The sequence below is a fragment of the Euleptes europaea genome, chromosome 4, assembly GCF_029931775.1.
Source record: "Euleptes europaea isolate rEulEur1 chromosome 4, rEulEur1.hap1, whole genome shotgun sequence".
Classification (NCBI taxonomy): domain Eukaryota; kingdom Metazoa; phylum Chordata; class Lepidosauria; order Squamata; family Sphaerodactylidae; genus Euleptes; species Euleptes europaea.
The window spans coordinates 58,815,789-58,833,513 of record NC_079315.1 but is presented as its reverse complement, the minus strand read 5'-3'; positions in this window follow the sequence as shown (position 1 = coordinate 58,833,513).

The following is a 17,725-nucleotide window of genomic DNA, read 5'->3' as shown; positions in this document are numbered from 1 at the left end:
GCCTGCCTTCCCCCACCTGATGCCCTGGATTTACCCTTCTTATCTAGCAGTAAACCTGCTTTAAAACATTTAATGTGTATTCTCTTTTCAAAAATAATGGCAGCCAGGCAGCATGGGAAAAGCAACCATGAGCAATAGGGAGGAACACACAGGTATAGACTCCCATCATAACCCAAAGCTGGAGAGCCATTCCTAAAATACATAATTTGTGTATGCCTGAGGGTGTTGTGCCTTTTAGTTTGGATTGTTTGGACCTTTTCAGCTCCTGTAGTTCTGGGGCATGGCTGAAGATGATGTTCACTGTTGGTGTAAGCTATGTTCTGAGATAATAAACAGGCAGCACAATCCTAAAGGGGGGAGGTGCACCTCTGCTGAGGACCGCGCAGCCATGGAGCAGCCGTGCCACCTCCTGAGCAGTTTGCTGCACTGTGGCCAGCAAGCTTAACAGGGAAATTCCCTGAATGCCGGTGAAACTGCTGTATGCAGTTCCATGGGCTGCACCACCATTTTTGCTGGCGTAAGTTCACACTGGCAAAAGGGGCGTTCCCGAGGTGAAAGGGCTCAGAGAACTGACTAATGTCAACCCCATCTCCAGGAATGCCCCCTTTGGCACTGGTGGGAGCCCCTGCACCAGAGATGCAATGCCGCCACAGCTGTGCCGGCAACCATGAGTGGCGCTGCCATGCTGTTCCACAATGCCAGTGTAAGTGGCCTGGTGCTGGCATAAGTGCCCATTTTGATGGTACAAGTGGCATTTATGCCTGTGCCAGGGTCACACCATCTCCTAAGCCCATTTGCCCCCCCCCCGGATTGCACTGTGAGTTATATTTAAGGCCTGCTGAACCTCAGTTCTTACCCTTACCAGATCCAGCACTTCTAGTGGAAGATAGAGTTGCCAGGTCTAATTTGGGAAATTCCTGGAAATTTTGGAAGTGGTGCCTGGGGATGGTAAAGTTTGGGGAGGGTGGGTATCTGTGAGGATGTCACTTTGATATGAGTCCTCAAACTCCTTTGCTTCTTATGAGGTCGTTTTCTCCTTTTAAAATTCTGATTTAAATGTCCCAACTTTACATCCCTTCCCATTCCCTCCTTAAGACTTTTTTCCTACCCTGAGAATTCACTCAGAAAGGAGGAGCAAGATTTCTTGCTAGTGGACTTTATGTGAATTATTTAGAAGCTTTCCCATTGGAACCATGTATAGGGTCTTAGTATTAGCATATCTACTGAAATACATTTAAACGATTTTTAACAACCTTTGCATAAAATCCTCATCTACTGATAAGTGGTTAAAATATTTCTCCCCATTAAAGATATAAATCTTCACACAGAAAAAGTTACAATTTTATAAATGAAGGATTCGCATTAGTTTGATTTAGCCCACTTTTGTTCATTTGTGTGTTCACAATGGGCTACCAAAGATCTCTTACAATTGAGCACAAAATAATTACATATATCAAAAGGATTGTGGAACTAGTAAAAATATCTTTGAGTTTAAGGCTGCAATCCTAGGGGGGGGGGGCGAAGCTCCATAGTAGTCAGTGTCCATGCCACCTTACCATGGTGCAAAATGGCAATAACGTGGGTGCAGGGGCAAATGCACTGGTGCTGGGGAGCCACGGAGCTGAACTGGACTCTGCTACTGGTGCTGCCATACTGGCAGGGAAATCCCATGCTGGTGAGGAGGGGCATCCCCAGGATGGTCCCAGGGGTGAAGCTGACATTAACAGCTTTTGTCCCAGAAATGCCTCTTTGCACTGTGGCATGGCTATGCCACCAAAATAGATGGGATGCAGATGTTATAAATCCAATGGGGATTTGTCGCCGTTTTTTCTTTCTTTTGTGGCCGGGAAGCCGCACAGGAGGCAGCGCGGATGAGTTAGTCAAAAACAACAGCAGCAGCACCTTTATGGGCATATATGCAATTATTACAGGGGCTAAAAACAAGGATAACAAAAGCTAGGACCAGATAGGATCAGAATTTAGATTATCGAAGCTTCATAGCTAATTGTAGAAATTTTGCTACCCTTTCCATTATATTATCTTTGTCCAGAGAGAAGAAACTGAACTTTACAGTTGTCCAAAACTTTGTTCCATTCATCTAAGAGTGACTTAAGAAATTTAGCTCAGGTATCAACACAGAAAGGATAATACAAAAAAAAGGTAGAATGTTAAACTTTGCAAGCATAAAATCTCTTCGTTGTTGCAAATTAACCAGGTGGTGGAAATAGGGCGCCAGACAGTGCAGAGTTAGCAGGATCCTGAGATTCACACAGGAACAGATTTTCCTGGCTGCACAATGTAGTTCCTGTAATTCTATGTCTAGGAATTGACCGTTTATGATTTTAAATGTGGATGCTTCAGAGGCCTGTACAAGCAAATCTAAACGGATTCCTAATGAAATGATTTTTTTGCTCAATGTAACTTAACCATTTAGAGGTCTGATATTCAGTTAACATTAAGCAGGTAAAACTAGTTGGATCGGGCTTAAAAGCAAATGCAACCAAAATGTAATCATTAGCAGTCATGCTCTAGTTTCTAGCAGTCTTTGGTTGGTTTCTAAACAGATTGCTACATATGGTACACAGTCTGGAATTCCTAACATCCCACATAGGAAGGAGGATTGAAGACATTCCACAGACTGGTTAAATGCATTGATCCAAATCAGAATTCCATAGAGTAATTGGGAACATGGTTTAGCATTGAAAACTTGAAGCTCTGTGGGCACATATTGGCTATCCTTTGTGTAAAAAAAATGGGCCACTGCCCACATGCTGTTTTTTGCTAAATTTATTACATGCTTATGGTGAAAGACCCAACTTGCATTGTAACAGAAGTGTAATCCCAAGTACTTAAACTGTCTAACCTGTTCTATTTTCCCCCCATTTATGTTCTAATTAAAAAGTTTCAATGTTTTTGAAAAGACTATTATCTTGGACTTTCCATAGTTCAACAAAAGCTTATTAGCCTTGCAGTATGTCAGACATCGATGGAGTAAACGTTTCAGGCCAATGCATGAGCAGGACAAAATAACAGCAACATCTGCATATAAAAGGAGTGGAACATGAGCTGGGACAAGTTAAGGGCAGTGGCCATCTATTTCAGATAGTGACGGGGCAAGATCTTTAAAAAAACATTAAATAAGAAGGGCATCATAATGCATCCTTGTTTAACACCTTTGCTAATTGGTATTTTTGGCATTAGAGTCCCAAATGAAGTGGTTTTAACCTGATACCTTGTACAGGAATATAGCTTCCTGATTAGAAAAAGCAGCCTCCTGTCCATATTCATTTTAGATAGCTTATCCCACAGGAGATCTCTAGGGATGGAATCAAAAGCCCCTTTGTGTGTGTGTGTAAAGTGCCTTCAAGTCGCAGCCGACTTATGGCGACCCCTTTAAAGCAGCAAATATCTTAGCGCAGTGGCTGCCACTGTATTGATTGACTAAATAGGTAAGGACAGCACAGTGATCGAGGGGGGATTTCCCTTGGCAAAAACCGATCTGTTTAGGACCAAGGATCTTATATTCAGTCATCCAGCCCAGCAGCTTATTCAACAGGTGCCTAGCATATAGTTTCCCCACAACAGAAAGGAGGCTGATTGGCCTGTAATTTGATGGTAAAGTGGCATTTCCCTTTTTAAAGATTGGGGTTAAGATTGTATTCATCCAAGAATCCGGAATTTTGCCTGTTCTGTCAATCATGGTGGAAAAAGCGGCTAAAGGTGGAGCCCACAAATTAGGGTGGAGCTTCAGTAATTCAGGAAGGACCTTATCAGGGACTGGGGCCTCCCTTGATTTTAACTGGCCAATTAATGTTTTAGTTTCTTCTGGTGACACAGGTGGTCATTCCGAAGTGTTTGTAAGGAAAGGTTCTGAGGCCTCTGCGGTATTTATTCCCTCTTTGTTGGAAAGATTTAGAAAGTGATCATGCCAGGTATAAGGTGGAATTGTCGTATTTAGAGGCTGTCTACATCGAGAGGCTCCTGAAAGGATTGCCCAAAATTTCCCAGTGTTATTTGTAGTAGTGGCCTAAATTAATTGTTCAGGATGAACCACTCCTGGTCGCTGCGCATCCACCGCCCCCCCAACACACACACTTTAGGATTGGGCTGCCCATACATACTATATTGGAGCTTTCAACCACACACAGCAATGTAGGTTTGCACCTAAACCCTTTATAGTGTAGATATGAAATTGGTGAATATTAAGTGTGCATGCAGTATACATGTGTACTAGAGGTCAAGAACAGGCAAGGAAAAATGAGATTCCCTGTGACATCTGCGCAGCCCAAACACAATTAGTATGCTGTTTATTGGGGTAGGGGGAGAAACACACTTCTGCCAATCCATAGTGACAATCGCTTTCATTAGGCTAGACAATAGATTAGAAAGTTAAGCAAGCTTGTAAGTTATACAGAGCAGCTCTTCAGGAAAGACTGAAGTGGGCAATACTCCAAAATAAGTGGACAGTGCTTTGTGCTGATGTTTGATTCAAAGAGACAGCAAGAATGATTACTCCATTAGGTGTACTAGCCCCGGCTTCAGAGACCCCCTCCTGCTGCCCTACCCGCCGCAGCCCTCTTCCTAGCACCATGCTGCAACAGCGGCACCCTGCCCTGGTGGGCTAACACAGATTGCTTCCACCCCTCATGGTGCGACTTCAGATTGCTTCCACCCCTTCATGGTGCAAGATCAAGTATGGAGCAGACCCTAGCAGACCTGACTGCTCAGAACCAGGCTTTGCAAACCCAGCTACAGCAGCTCGCAGGAGTGGTGGTTCAGCTCCAGAACCAGGTAGCAGCTGCTGCTGCCCCAGCCCCACAACCTACCAAGTGCCCGCTCAGCACGCCAGACAAGTGGGATGGGCGTGGCAAACGCAGTCCAGTACACAGTCCAAAAGTCAGTCTAGGAGCAAGGCAGTCAGTCAAGGCAAGAGGCAGGTGCAAGGTCAAGCCGGTCAGAAGTCAGGTCAGGAGTCCAGAAAGTAGCAAGGTCGAGGTACAGTCCAGGTCAATACACAACAGGCCAGAGTGGCACTTTAGCAGGTTTGCACTTTGTTGCTTCCACTGCTTCCTACTGCCTCAGCCTTCCTTAAATACCTACAACTGACTGGGAGAGAGCTAGGGCTGTTGAAAAAAAAAATCAGTAAAATTCGGATTCAGCAAAATTTGGCCCATTTTTATTCGGGAAATGCCAAAGTCCAAACTCCCCCAATTCGGATCCGTGCAATTCGGCGCGAGATTCGGAGTCCGGGGGGAAATTAGGCCGTTTAAAGCCATTAAAAACACATTTGGGCCTTTCCGCGGCTCCGGGGGGCATGTTTGGAGGTAGAGGTCCCAAACTTTCAGCGTAGCTTCCAGGGACCCTTCTTGCAAGAAAACCCAGGTTTTGTAAAGATTGGGCTAGGGGGTCCTGAGATATGGGGCCCAGAAGGGGTCCCCCCAAAAAATTGCCCATTGGAATAAAGTGAATAAGAACACATTCGCATCTTTTCATGGCTCCGAAGGGGCATTTTTGGAGGTAGAGGTCCCAAAATTTCAGTGTACCTTCAGGGGACCCTTCTTGCAAGAACCCCCAAGTTTTGTAAAGCAGCTGGGCTCACACACTCAACCACGACTGAATGGCCAGAAGAAGACCCAGCTTGGCCACCGATTGACCACGGGAGAATGCTGCTTACTAACTGACGGTTATGCTACTGATTCGGAGCTCCCGAATTTGCTGAATTTATTCAGCGATCACCGAACTCGCCAAATTTGGCTCATCGTTTTCCCGCCTTTTTTTTTATTCGGTTCCATCTGAACTGAAAATGACACACACATACATATGCAGTGAATGTCATTTTAAAGATCAAAGGCAGTCATTTTGGGCTTGAAAGTGCAGCATTTTAAAACTGTTCCTGCCCCCCTCCCCCCATCATTTTCAGAACTGGAAACAGTCACAGTAGGGAGTTATTTACATAATTTTGGAGTAGCACATGGAACATTCTGAACACACGTGGCCCTAAAATCATGTAAATAACTCTCTGCCCAAGCCATTTCAGCTTCTGAAGACAGCATGGGGGAACCCCTCCTTAGGGTGGCCAATCTCCTGGTGGGGCCTTGAGAGCTCCAGTTTTACAACTAGGGTTGCCAGGTCCCTCTTTGCCACCGGAGGGGAGTCCAATTGGCAAAGCGGCCATTTTCTCCAAGTGAACTGATTTCTATCGGCTGGAGATCAGTTGTAATAGCAGGAGATCTCCAGCTAGTACCTGGAGGTTAGCAACCCTATTTACAACTGATCTCCAGGCAACAGAGATCAGTTCCCCTGGAGAAAATGGCTGCTTTGGAGGATGAACTCTATGGCATTGTACCATGCTGAGGTCTCTCCCCTCCTAAACCCCACCCTCTCCAGGCTCCACCCCCAAAGTCTCCAGGTATTTCCTGACCCATAGCTGGCAACCCTACCCCTCCTCCTCACCATGCTGCAGTTCCAAATTGAAAAGGGCTCCCTCTGATCTTTAAAATGGCATTCCCTGTAGCTGCTCTGTGTTTGCAGGAAATGTGAATTGGGTCAGGGGAACCTAGACCCCACTTGTCAAAATAAAGTAACATCTAGTTTGGCCCTGATACTATTAGGGAAGTTTGCAAGCCAGATGCCACCGCCCTCATTAATAGCTGTGGATTTGTTGTTGTTATTGTTGGTATAGGTTTGATCAGCTAATAGACTGGTCCAATGGCTTGCTGTTGAAACATAACATTGTTACTGCACTCCGGGTATACTTTGACTCAGAGGCCTTTTACACTAGTTTATCAGTGTTGATGGGAGTTGAACTATATACATGGAAAAACACTTTTCAGTGTTGCAATCTTGGCCCTTACATACTTGTACACTGCTCCTATACACCCAGTACTATATTTTAATATTTCAGTCATGCGTTTATGTATTTGTACTTCACTTATCTACATTTGCTGTTATAATTATCGCCATAACTTTAAGTTAGTAATAAAATAATTATGTTTATTTTTGCATTCAAAGTAGAAAGAATATTCATTTAAGAGCGCAAGATGTATCATTCAGTGTTTTCAATACATTTGACTACAATATGAAAGTCTGGTTTATTTCATACAGATATTGAATTAATTTTTTCTTATATGTTATGCCAGTTTAAGAAATGGTGCAGAGATCATAAAATATTCAGATATTAAATACCCACCTCAAATACATGCAGTGCAGTTGCTTCCTTTTCTGCAATCATTCTATCAATGATGCCTATAAGTTTTCCTAAAGCCATATTTTAATAGAGAGACATTAATATTTATCCAAAACAAGATTAAAAAGTCTCCCATGCCAGAGGTTATAATGCAAAGAATTATGGAGGTGTGAGTAAAAGTGTACCAAAAGTCTAGAAAAACGAGATTCCACTTAGAGTCTGATATCAGAATTTAATCAAATGCTTTTGATTAAAATATTAGTCAGATATATCAATGTTGCTGTGAATACTTGGTTACTAAGGTTACAATCTGAGCTGTAAAAAAAGTTGTAACAACATGGTACTCTCAGTGGCTCTGGATTGCAATAGGGACAGTCAGTTCTGTGACTCCAAGAACATGGTTTTCCTTCTTTAACTTACATTGTTTCTATTATACAGGGAAAACAGGATATTTCAGGCTTTTAAATGGGAACAGGATTCTAGCAGTCTTATGGTTCTATTTTATTTGAAAACCTTGACTCAATTTGGGTATCATGAAGTAACTAGAGTTGGTTTCTTATGGGCAAGTACCTGTTTAATTTCCTGGGTCACATGCTCCCACCCATTACTCAGTGTACCAAGGTTGAAAACAGAAGTTTTCAACAGGCTTCAATCCTGGCACCACATTGTCTGCTTGTAAAGTCTGATTGTATTTATTCATTTGATTTTTTTGTAGCTCACTGCTCTTCCAAGGAGCTTAGGGCAGCATATATGGCTTTATCCTCACAACAACCTTATGAGGTGGGTTAGGCTGGGAAAAAAAATGACTAGCCCCAAGTCACTCAATAAGTTTCATGCCAAGTGGGGTTTGAACTACACTACACTGAACTGCTGAAGGTCTCATAATTTTAAAAAATCTAGTCTAAGAACATACCTTTTGCATAATCATTTTGTTTTCTCAAAAGCCACAAAGGTGGCAAGTCACTCTTCAGTACTTTTGTGAGTTCACAGGTAAGAGAATTATTTTCTCCATCACAGGGTTGTTTGGCCTTGTTGTTAGTATTCAGAATTGACAATGTTCCACACAAAAAAACTCAGTATGCCTACAATAATGACAATGAGATAAATGTAGTGTTCAATTTCCGAAATCCTAGGTTTTCCAATAAATGGTTGCGATTTCATTATATAATGTAGCTTTCATCATGGGATTTGAGTGTGGTATGAAGACTTCACATTCTGAGTGTGGCTCAGCCTTTTCACCGTCCTGTTAATTAAGTCATGTGGATTGGCTTTCTCGTAAAAACATGTGTTTTGACATGTGACTAAGGTAGGCACAGTAAATAATTGTTCAGATTTCCCAAGTAAAAAAAAAAAAAAAGCATATCAATACTTCAAAAAATCCTGAAATGACTTTGTTGAACTTTAAGTAGTCTAAAATGCTAGTAACAGCAAATGTAAGGTCAATTTATCAAAGTGAGTTAGACTTCATTAAATATTCTTAATCATCATTAAACCCTAAATGACGTATGAGATCAATGTGATTGCTGAGAAAACATGATTAATTACTGTAAGCTGCCATCGAGATATTTAACTGCCAGGATGTTGCTAGCCTGCATAACATTTCATGGAGCTTTAAGGATTACTAGAGACTAACAGGTGTGATAAAGGCTTTTCTAATAAGAATGTAGAAAGGAAACCCTAGAAGAGCAAATATGCACCTTATTAAAATTCAGGACTAATTAGTTTATATTGTTGATGGAAAAACTGAAAATGAATATTCTAATCAAAACAAGAAGAGCTATCAAATGGCAAAGTAGATTGCTCTGTAAGAAACTCAATAGTTTATTGAAATTCACATTTTGTGAATGACTGGAATGGGAGGATGAATTTGGCTCAAGAGGAATGCCCAGACCATGTGACCTCCTCATATTAAAATTCAGGCTGCTTAGCTAAAGCAACCACAATGAGAAAAGAAACCCCCAAAGTACTCATTCTAGGCTTTCATGACTACATGAAACGTTGACATCTATTTCAGAAAGCAAAAGGCATATAACAGTGTTAGGGTTCTGGGAAGCAATTCAAAAGACTTGATCAACACTCATAAAGCCATTTTGTCCTTAGACAAATTTATTTAATGTATTTGTATACTGCCTTTCCTCTGTTGATACACCCCAAGATCGCATTAGCATTTTTTGTGATGCAGCAACAACAACAACAAAAACTAATGCAATCTTGGTGTGTACCAACAGAGGCATAACATCCAACTCGCAAGGTATCATAGTTCCACTGTACACTGCATTGGTCAGGCCACACCTAGAGTACTGTGTGCAGTTCTGCAGGCCTCACTTCAAAAAGGATGTGGACAGAATTGAGTGGATGCAGAGGAGAGCGACAAGGATGATCAGGGCCTGGAGACCAAGCCGTATGAGGAAAGGCTGAGGGACTTGGGAATGTTTAATATGCAGAAGAGGGGGTTCAGGGCTGTCACTTAGAGGAGGGCAGGGAGCTGTTCCTGTTGGCAGCAGAAGATAGGACTCGCAATAATGGATTTGAATTGTGGGCGGAAAGGTACTGGCTGGATATTAGGAAAACGTTTTTTACAGTAAGAGTTGTTCAACAGTGGAATCAGTTACCTAGGGAGGTGATGAGCTCTTCCTCACTGGCAGCAGAGGCTGGACAAACACTTGTCAGGGATGCTCTAGGCTGATCCTGCATTAAGCAGGGGGTTGGACTAGATGGCCTATATGACCCCTTCCAACTCTAAGATTCTATAACCTCAAAGCAATGTGTTTCCACACCCCAAAAGAAAGAAGCCTGACAACCAGTATGGCTTAAACAAGGGTTTATATAACAGCTAAACTGCAACAAACTCATTCCCACCCCTTTAGTCCAAGACTCTTTGCACACACAGTATTTTCTGAGAGTCCAGCCCTTTAAATCTTTGTGCTTTGTTCAGGTATCCAAACTCGCCCTTATTGCTTTTGCTGCAGCTTTGGAGAAAGTGGAGGGACCCCCTGCTTTTTCTAAACGTGCTTTTTGTGTAAAGTTTTTTCCCCTCGATTTCCACTCTCTTGGTTTTTAGTGTGGAGTTCCTTAATACAGTTATTGTTTTTTGCCCATTTCTGAGCATCATGCTGATGCTCTACCCCCCCTTCCCACAAATGCCTATTGTCATTGTTTGACAAGACCCTGCCTCATTGTCCCATGCATCCACATTCCACCCTCTCTCCCTTCCTCCAAATTGCCTGTCTATAATACTCTGAAATTTCCTCCCTTAATTAAAAAAAATTACAATACTGTTATTTCTCTGATGTCTGTTGACATCAAACCTCTTATAAAGAGTACATTTGTGCTCTCCATCCAGGAAAAAAAATGGTTTTGGATGGTCCTGTTTGGTCTCCTTCAAAAAGTTGGGGAAATGTTTTGAAATTGCCCCAGAGTTAGTAGTTGGGGGGTGGGGGGTGGCTGACTCTCTGTCATGTCTCTGCTGAAAGATTACTTTTTTCCTATCTGCATATCTGCTGTTAGTGTTTGTAAATGCTTTTGCAAGTGTCAATCTCCCCCTCCCCTTGAAGATCAGACTTCGCCAGTTTGGAAAGGTGGCAGATGAATTGCATCAGCTACAATTCAGAGCCAAGGCTGTAAGTTTTGTGGGGAAACCCTCCAGTGGGGAGCGACGGTAGCCAACTTGGAACTGTGCCTGATGATCTCACCATGGGGGAAACTAGCCAAAAGACGTAATTGTGGGAAAGGTCCAGGGTTCCCAAGAGGCTACCCAAAGTGTTTGCCATCATTTGGGCAGCCCCACTCTTACCATTTCCCCATCAGTAAATACCTCAGAATGCTTGGTAATTTTAAATCACCAAACCCCACTAATCCTGCAAACCCTTGGTTAATGCCCAACCTAAAACCAGGCCTATTTACTATTTTCTTCCCCAGCAATTTCAATATGGAGTAGGTAAAAAAAGGCTCTTCTTCCAGCAAATTCTTGAAAAGCCTCCAAAATTCCAGATCAGCCATGAAATGGCCAGCTTTTCCCACATTGCCATATAAAAGGGGGGAAACTTTGCTAGCAAAAGACTATACAGAATGGGTGGGAAGGCTTTAAATAATCTTCCTTTTGTGGCCCTTCTGTTGCCTACGATACAGACTGCAGTATAGCTCCACCAATGCCTGGTTTGTCTGTCTTGTCAGGGGGATCCAGACTAAATTTTACCTCAGAAGAATCGAACTTTTCCATGCCCTCCTCTCACTGCAACCTACTGATCTCCATGAACTGCTGGTGCTACTGGACAGGGCACCCTAAGGAATGACTTTAGGAAAAAAGAACTTTAGGATAAAAGAAGCCACACCTGAGCAAGGTGGTTAATGATAGGATGTTTTGAAAATCATTCATTCATAGGGCTGCCATAAGTCAGAAGAGACTTGATGACACTTAAAACACACATAGAAGAAAGAAAGAACTAGCAGGAATTTCTGTTAGTAGAAAATTTAGTCTGGATCACACCCATTTGCTCCCATTCAAAAGGCAGGAACCACTCTACTCTTTATACATTTTCTTTCTGTGATCATCTCTCAGAGACAAGTACCAGGACCCCTTAGAGGTCATGGGCAGATTAATTAATTTATTAGTTGATATATTTTGAGTGGTGAGGACAGGAGCATATATGGAAATTTGACCGCTGAAGGAGTCTTTATATTGAGTAATTTACTATATTCCCAGTGGGTAGCCGTGTTAGTCTGTTTGCAGTAGTCAAAAAGGGCAAGAGTCCAGTAGCACCTTAAAGACTAACAAAAATATTTTCTGGTAGGGTATGAGCTTTCGTGAGCCACAGCTCACTTCTTCAGATACAGCTAGAAAGACCGATGGATTCACATTCTAGCTGTATCTGAAGAAGTGAGCTGTGGCTCACGAAAGCTCATACCCTACCAGAAAATATTTTTGTTAGTCTTTAAGGTGCTACTGGACTCTTGCCCTTTTTGATTACTATATTCTGTACTATTAGAACAACTTCATTTTCAATAACTCTTATGTACACTTACAACTTTGTGCCCCTGTGATGACTGCAAAACCACATAGGAAAGGAGATCTTAGAATACAATTGTAGGGTTTTTTTACCACATGTTTGCCCTTGACGCTTCCAGAACTTGGAGGAACATGCATAAATTGTGTTCATAGCTACTTGTAAATTTTTCCAAAAACATTTCTTTTAGAGGATTATTGTACAATTTTCCTAGAAGTTCAAAGTGGGTAAAAGGAGGTTATTAAAACTATGGTATAATCAGTAATAACAAATTACAACCCCCCTATGCAAACCACACCATTTTCTAAACTGTGGCACTAAATGCTTTCCCGAAGACATAAAAAATCTTGTAATATCTCCTAAATAAATTCAAACAATAGCTATGGGTATGACAGACTACCTATGACTCATATCTACATGAGAAAGAAAACAAAATTATGACATTCTGAAGAGTACACACTTCATTAGGGCTTTTTTCTGTCTGTGTTACTATTAACTTATGTAGATTTTAGTGTATTTTAACAGATAGTGTAAAGTTTCATAAGAACTGTTTTCAGCTGGGCTTCAGTGTGCAGTTTTACAAGAAAAAATAGGTGGAATAGTAAAATTAATTACCTCTTTCCCATAAAGACAGGAAACACTAGTACATTAGGTAAACTAGATTTTATAAAGAGCTGGATTTGATTCCAGTAACAGCTTAGAGACCAACAAGATTTTCGGGGTATAAGCTTTTGAAGGTCAAACAGCTCATTCCTGAAAGGAATGCCTGCGCCAGGCTTAGGAGACAAACTAGTGGCATTGCCTCCTAAGAAGGTTTCGGCAGTGCCCGGCGCAAAAAACCCACAAAAAGCTGGCGTAGCTTGACAAAAACAAAAAGGGGCATTCTAATGTCGGCCCCGTCCCCAAGCTGGCACGGAACGCCCCAGGAACACCTCCCGAGGCACCGGAAGGCTTCCCGGCTCGCCGCTGCGACCTGTGCCAACGGCCGGAGGCCGACATAAGGCTGTGTTGTAGTCCAGGCCCAGCACTGCCACCGCAGCAGCCAAGGACCAGCTTCCGGGCCTGCACACCGGCGCTGGGGCCACTCAGGCCGGTGTGCGCCTTCCGGGTGCCGGCAGTGTGGGGCCCTGTGCCGGCGGAGGCCTTCGTCAGCCTCCTAAGGCCTTTGGGTCAGGCCACCGGCACATTTCAGGAATGCGCTGAAAGTTTCCTTTGTCAGATACATCATCTAGCTCTTCTACTGCAGATCAACACAACTTTGCTCCTGAAACTAGGTTTTAAAAAATGTATGATCTGCATCATCCAAATTTCATTCTAACTTTTAAGAACAAGTTTCAACCAATAGTCAGATTACTGACTCCCAGCATTTAGGCAACTCCGCTCTGGTTCCAAAGTTTGGCAGCATTTCTGTAGGCTTTGTTTTATACTAACCTGTCTCAAGAGGTGCCAAGCCTCCTCCCCTTCCTTATTCTTTTTCAAGCATCTAAAAGTTTTGTTTATGCTGTTCAGTCCCAAGGAAGTCCCTCTCCATTCTACACAGCCACTCAAGTCAAGAATAGGCTGTCTTCAAAATAGTTTTTCATCCTTAAATGCCTCAAGGTGCTTGTCATCCTAACAAGTCACTAGACAAGATTTACTTATCACTAGGGCTGTCAATTCGGTTTGGCCCGAACTGAAAATCAGCCGAATTTCCCTTGATTCGGCGGTTTTTAGTTCGGGAGGAACCGAACTCAAAACTGGCGGGCAACCGGGGGGGCCGAATTCAGCGAGTTCGGGAGTTCGCGAATAAATTCGGCCAATTCGGGGCCGTCAGTAAGCAGCATAACCTTCAGTAAGCAGCATTCTCCTCCCCCGGCCAATCGGTGGCCAAGCTGGGTCTTCTTCTGGCCAATCAGTCAGGATTGAGTACTAGAGGAATCAGCTGATGTGCGGCCGGCCGGGGAAAGAGATAGAGAGAGGGAAATCCTCATGTGTGTGTGAGGGGGTGCTTGTGCACATTCGCTCCTTTCCGTGGCTGCAGGGGGTGCATTTTTGGGGGTACAGACCCCAAACTTTCAGGGGATATTCAGACAAGTTTTCTTAAGATACCACCCAAGTTTTGTAAACATTGGGTCAGGGGGTCCCGAGATATGGGCTCCCCCCTTTTTCTTTCCATGGCTGCAGAGGGCGCATTTTTGGGTGTGCCGATCCCAAACTTTCAGCAGAGCATCAGACAAGGCTTCTTAAGATACCCCCCACGTTTTGTAAACATTGGGTCAGGGGGTCCCGAGATATGAGCTCCACCCCTTTTTCCTCTCCCCCTTTTCCATTTTCGTGACTGCAGGGGGCGCTTTTTTGGGGGGTGCAGCCCCCAAACTTTTATCATAGCTTCAGACAATCCCTCTTAAGAGACCACCCAAGTTTTGTAAAGATGGGTTCAGTGGGGGCTGAAATATCGGCTCCCCCCCTTTTCTCTTTCCGTGGCTGCAGGGGGTGCATTTTTGGGTGTGCCGACCCCAAACTTTCAGCGGAGCTTCAGACAAGGCTTTTTAAGAGACCACCCAAGTTTTGTAAACATTGGGTCAGGGGCCCCCGAGATATGGGCTTTCCCCTTTTCCCTATTGGGATGAATGGATCACCCTCGAGAGATGCATACATATGGATCTTATATTGGATACAAATGGAATCATATTGGATTACCCAGCCTCCCAGCCCCTCCTGCTGGAACAGAAGACAGCCACAGTAAGACCCCTTTGGGGGCTTTAATCTATAATTTTTCTTTTCTGTGTGTGGGGGGGGGGGAAAGCAGAGTCTGGGTGTGTGTGTGGGGAGGGAGCAGTTTCTGTGGGTGGGTGGGGAAGCCAAAGGGGGCTTTTGCCGGTTCTGCCTGGGGTGTGTGTTCCCCCTCCAGTCTCTCTCTCCCTGGTTTGAGGGGGAGCTTCATTTTTATTCTTCAGGTTTTTCCTCATTCATAAAATCAGTTAGGTTATTTTGATGCTTGCTCAAAACTGGTTTTCAAATGGTGACTTAAAGAATGCATCTGCCTGGTCCCAAGTCCAATGCAAAAGGAGAAATTCCACCCCCTCCTGCTCATTATGCATAGCTAGCTGCCTCTGTCCCTTTCCAGGGTATGCAAACTCCCAGGTGTCAGGTGTTGCTTTGCACTGTTGCAAAGGTGTTGCATTGCGTGCTTGTGTTGCTTTGCAGTTGTACTGTTTTGCAAAATTCTTCACACCTGCCCCGCCCTTTGCATGTTTGCAAAGGTGTTGCTTTTCAGTTGTGTTGCTTTGCAAAGTTCTTAGCACCTGCCCCGCCCTTGCTCTCATCAGCTGTTTGTCGGGGCTGGGAGCTTTGTGCGTGGGCGGCAAGCTCTGCTGAGAGATGCACATTAAGGGTGGGGGGACCCCTTTCAGGGCCCATATCTCAGCCCCTCCCTGACCCAATCTTTACAAAACTTGGGGAGTCTTTCAATATACGTCCTTTGAAGCTCTGCTGAAAGTTTGGGACCTCTAAGCCCAAAAATGCCCCCCCCCCCGAGCCGCGGAAAGGCGCGATTGTGTTTTTAATGGCTTTATTCGGCCGAATTTTTTTTCCGAACTTTGAATTCCCGCCGAATTGAACGGATCCGAAGTGGGGGAGTTCAGACTTCGGCACGTAACGAACCCACAAGGGCCAAATTCGGCTGAATCCGAACTGTACCGAATTTTTTTTTTTTGACAGCCCTACTTATCACCACAGCCCATGAAAAACATGAAGCAGGTAAAGAAAGATATCCTTTCCAAACCAATTTAAAAAGAGGAAATCCCCCAAATTCCTGCTTGTCCTCAAATGGAGATCAGCTAAACCCATGCTGCTCACCAAGAGTGTGAGGATTGATGGATCAGCAGCATGTAGTAAATGCCTGTGTGAGTAAGGCACAGCCCATTGTTAAACATCTCCAAAACACCATCCCATTGGCTGGGCATAAGCCCAGCTGTGCCAATAGCATCATCCCTGGCTCAAGCAGAGCCATGAATGAATTTAATCCCAGTAATTACATAAGACTCTTTTAAATATCAGGGCAGTTGTTTGGAGGTCCTACGCAGGTAAGATTTTTTTTCCAGTGCTGTACATAGCCAGTGCTATATCCAAAAGGATGGCTGCACCCTCCAAACTGGCATTCCCTTTCTCACATACCCCTCTCTTAAAATTTCTAGTTCTGCCATGATGTTCCCAGTGACCAGAGATACTAAAGCCTTGCTGTTTTAATGCCTTGAGAATTTTATTGTTTATTCCATTAACTGTTTTGTTATTTTGTTGACCAAACTGGTTGGGGATGATATATAAATAAATATAATTATAAGTATTTTAAGAAAACTGATAAGGGATGTCAAAACTGACACTGAATGATATTACAAATCTGTCAGTTAGTAGGCATTGGAAACAACCTTTCTTTCTGTGTCTCTGGAGAGCTGCTTCTACCAGTAATGAGTAGAACCAATGGTCTGACTTGCTAGAAGGCAGCCTCTAGGCTTATCAGAAGTATGTGCGTGTATGACTGCTAAACACTTTTTGCCTCTGTTCATTTTCCCACTCAAAATCGCTATCAGCCATGTCCCCATCTGTGAAGGGAAGATGTGGATACACAATATCTTCAAATACATCCTCCTCCAATGGAAAAACAATTTGGAAAAGGTCAATTTTGAGAGAGAGAGAGAGAGAGAGAGAGAGAGAGAGAGAGAGAGAGAGAGAGAGAGAGAGAGAGAACATGCACATTTGCTAAGTATTCCAATTACATGATTATTAATGACCTACTTTTTGTTTATCAAAAACCTTTGTGATGTTAAATGTGCCCTTAAGCATGAGTAAATGCAGAATGTTTAATACTTACAAAGACATCTCATAATAAATGATTTCACAGTCAAGACGATTCCATTTAAAAATGGCAATAATTCTACTATCATCTGCTAACATAAACAATAAATAAGTAGGTTTAAGAACCTGTATATTCCTGGCTCTAATGGACAGGTACTATATGCATAAATCATACAATTCAAATATATTTTACCCACAATATGATCCATATGGTATAGAGCCTGATCTTTCGTAACATACATTTATTTGTTCCACCTGATACCAGATTTATCTAAAGAACAAATTCTCAGGCATGTTTCTCTCAGATCTCTTGGGTCTCTTCCTAGAGTATGCATTAGCTGGATCCACACAATTGTTGCACTTTGCAAGGCAGATTTTGCAATACCATTTTCTTCCATCTGTTTATTTGCAATTTATTTCCAATATTCTTATCCCAACTTTCCACCCAAATTTTGAGTTACACAAATGTACTCCACATACTCAGCTGAGGGCAAAACTACATACAACAATAAAGGGCTACTGCCAAAATGTACCTTGCCACATCAAAATTGACTCATTCTGGATTTTGGTGTTAAAAGTAGCTGTTTTTCTAATGCTGCAGCTGGCTGGCTGATCATTTCTTTATCGTTTTGATTACTGAGAATGATCAGCTGATGATTACCCAATAGGTGTTAAAACAAAGACAAAAAATACTTTTAAAGTA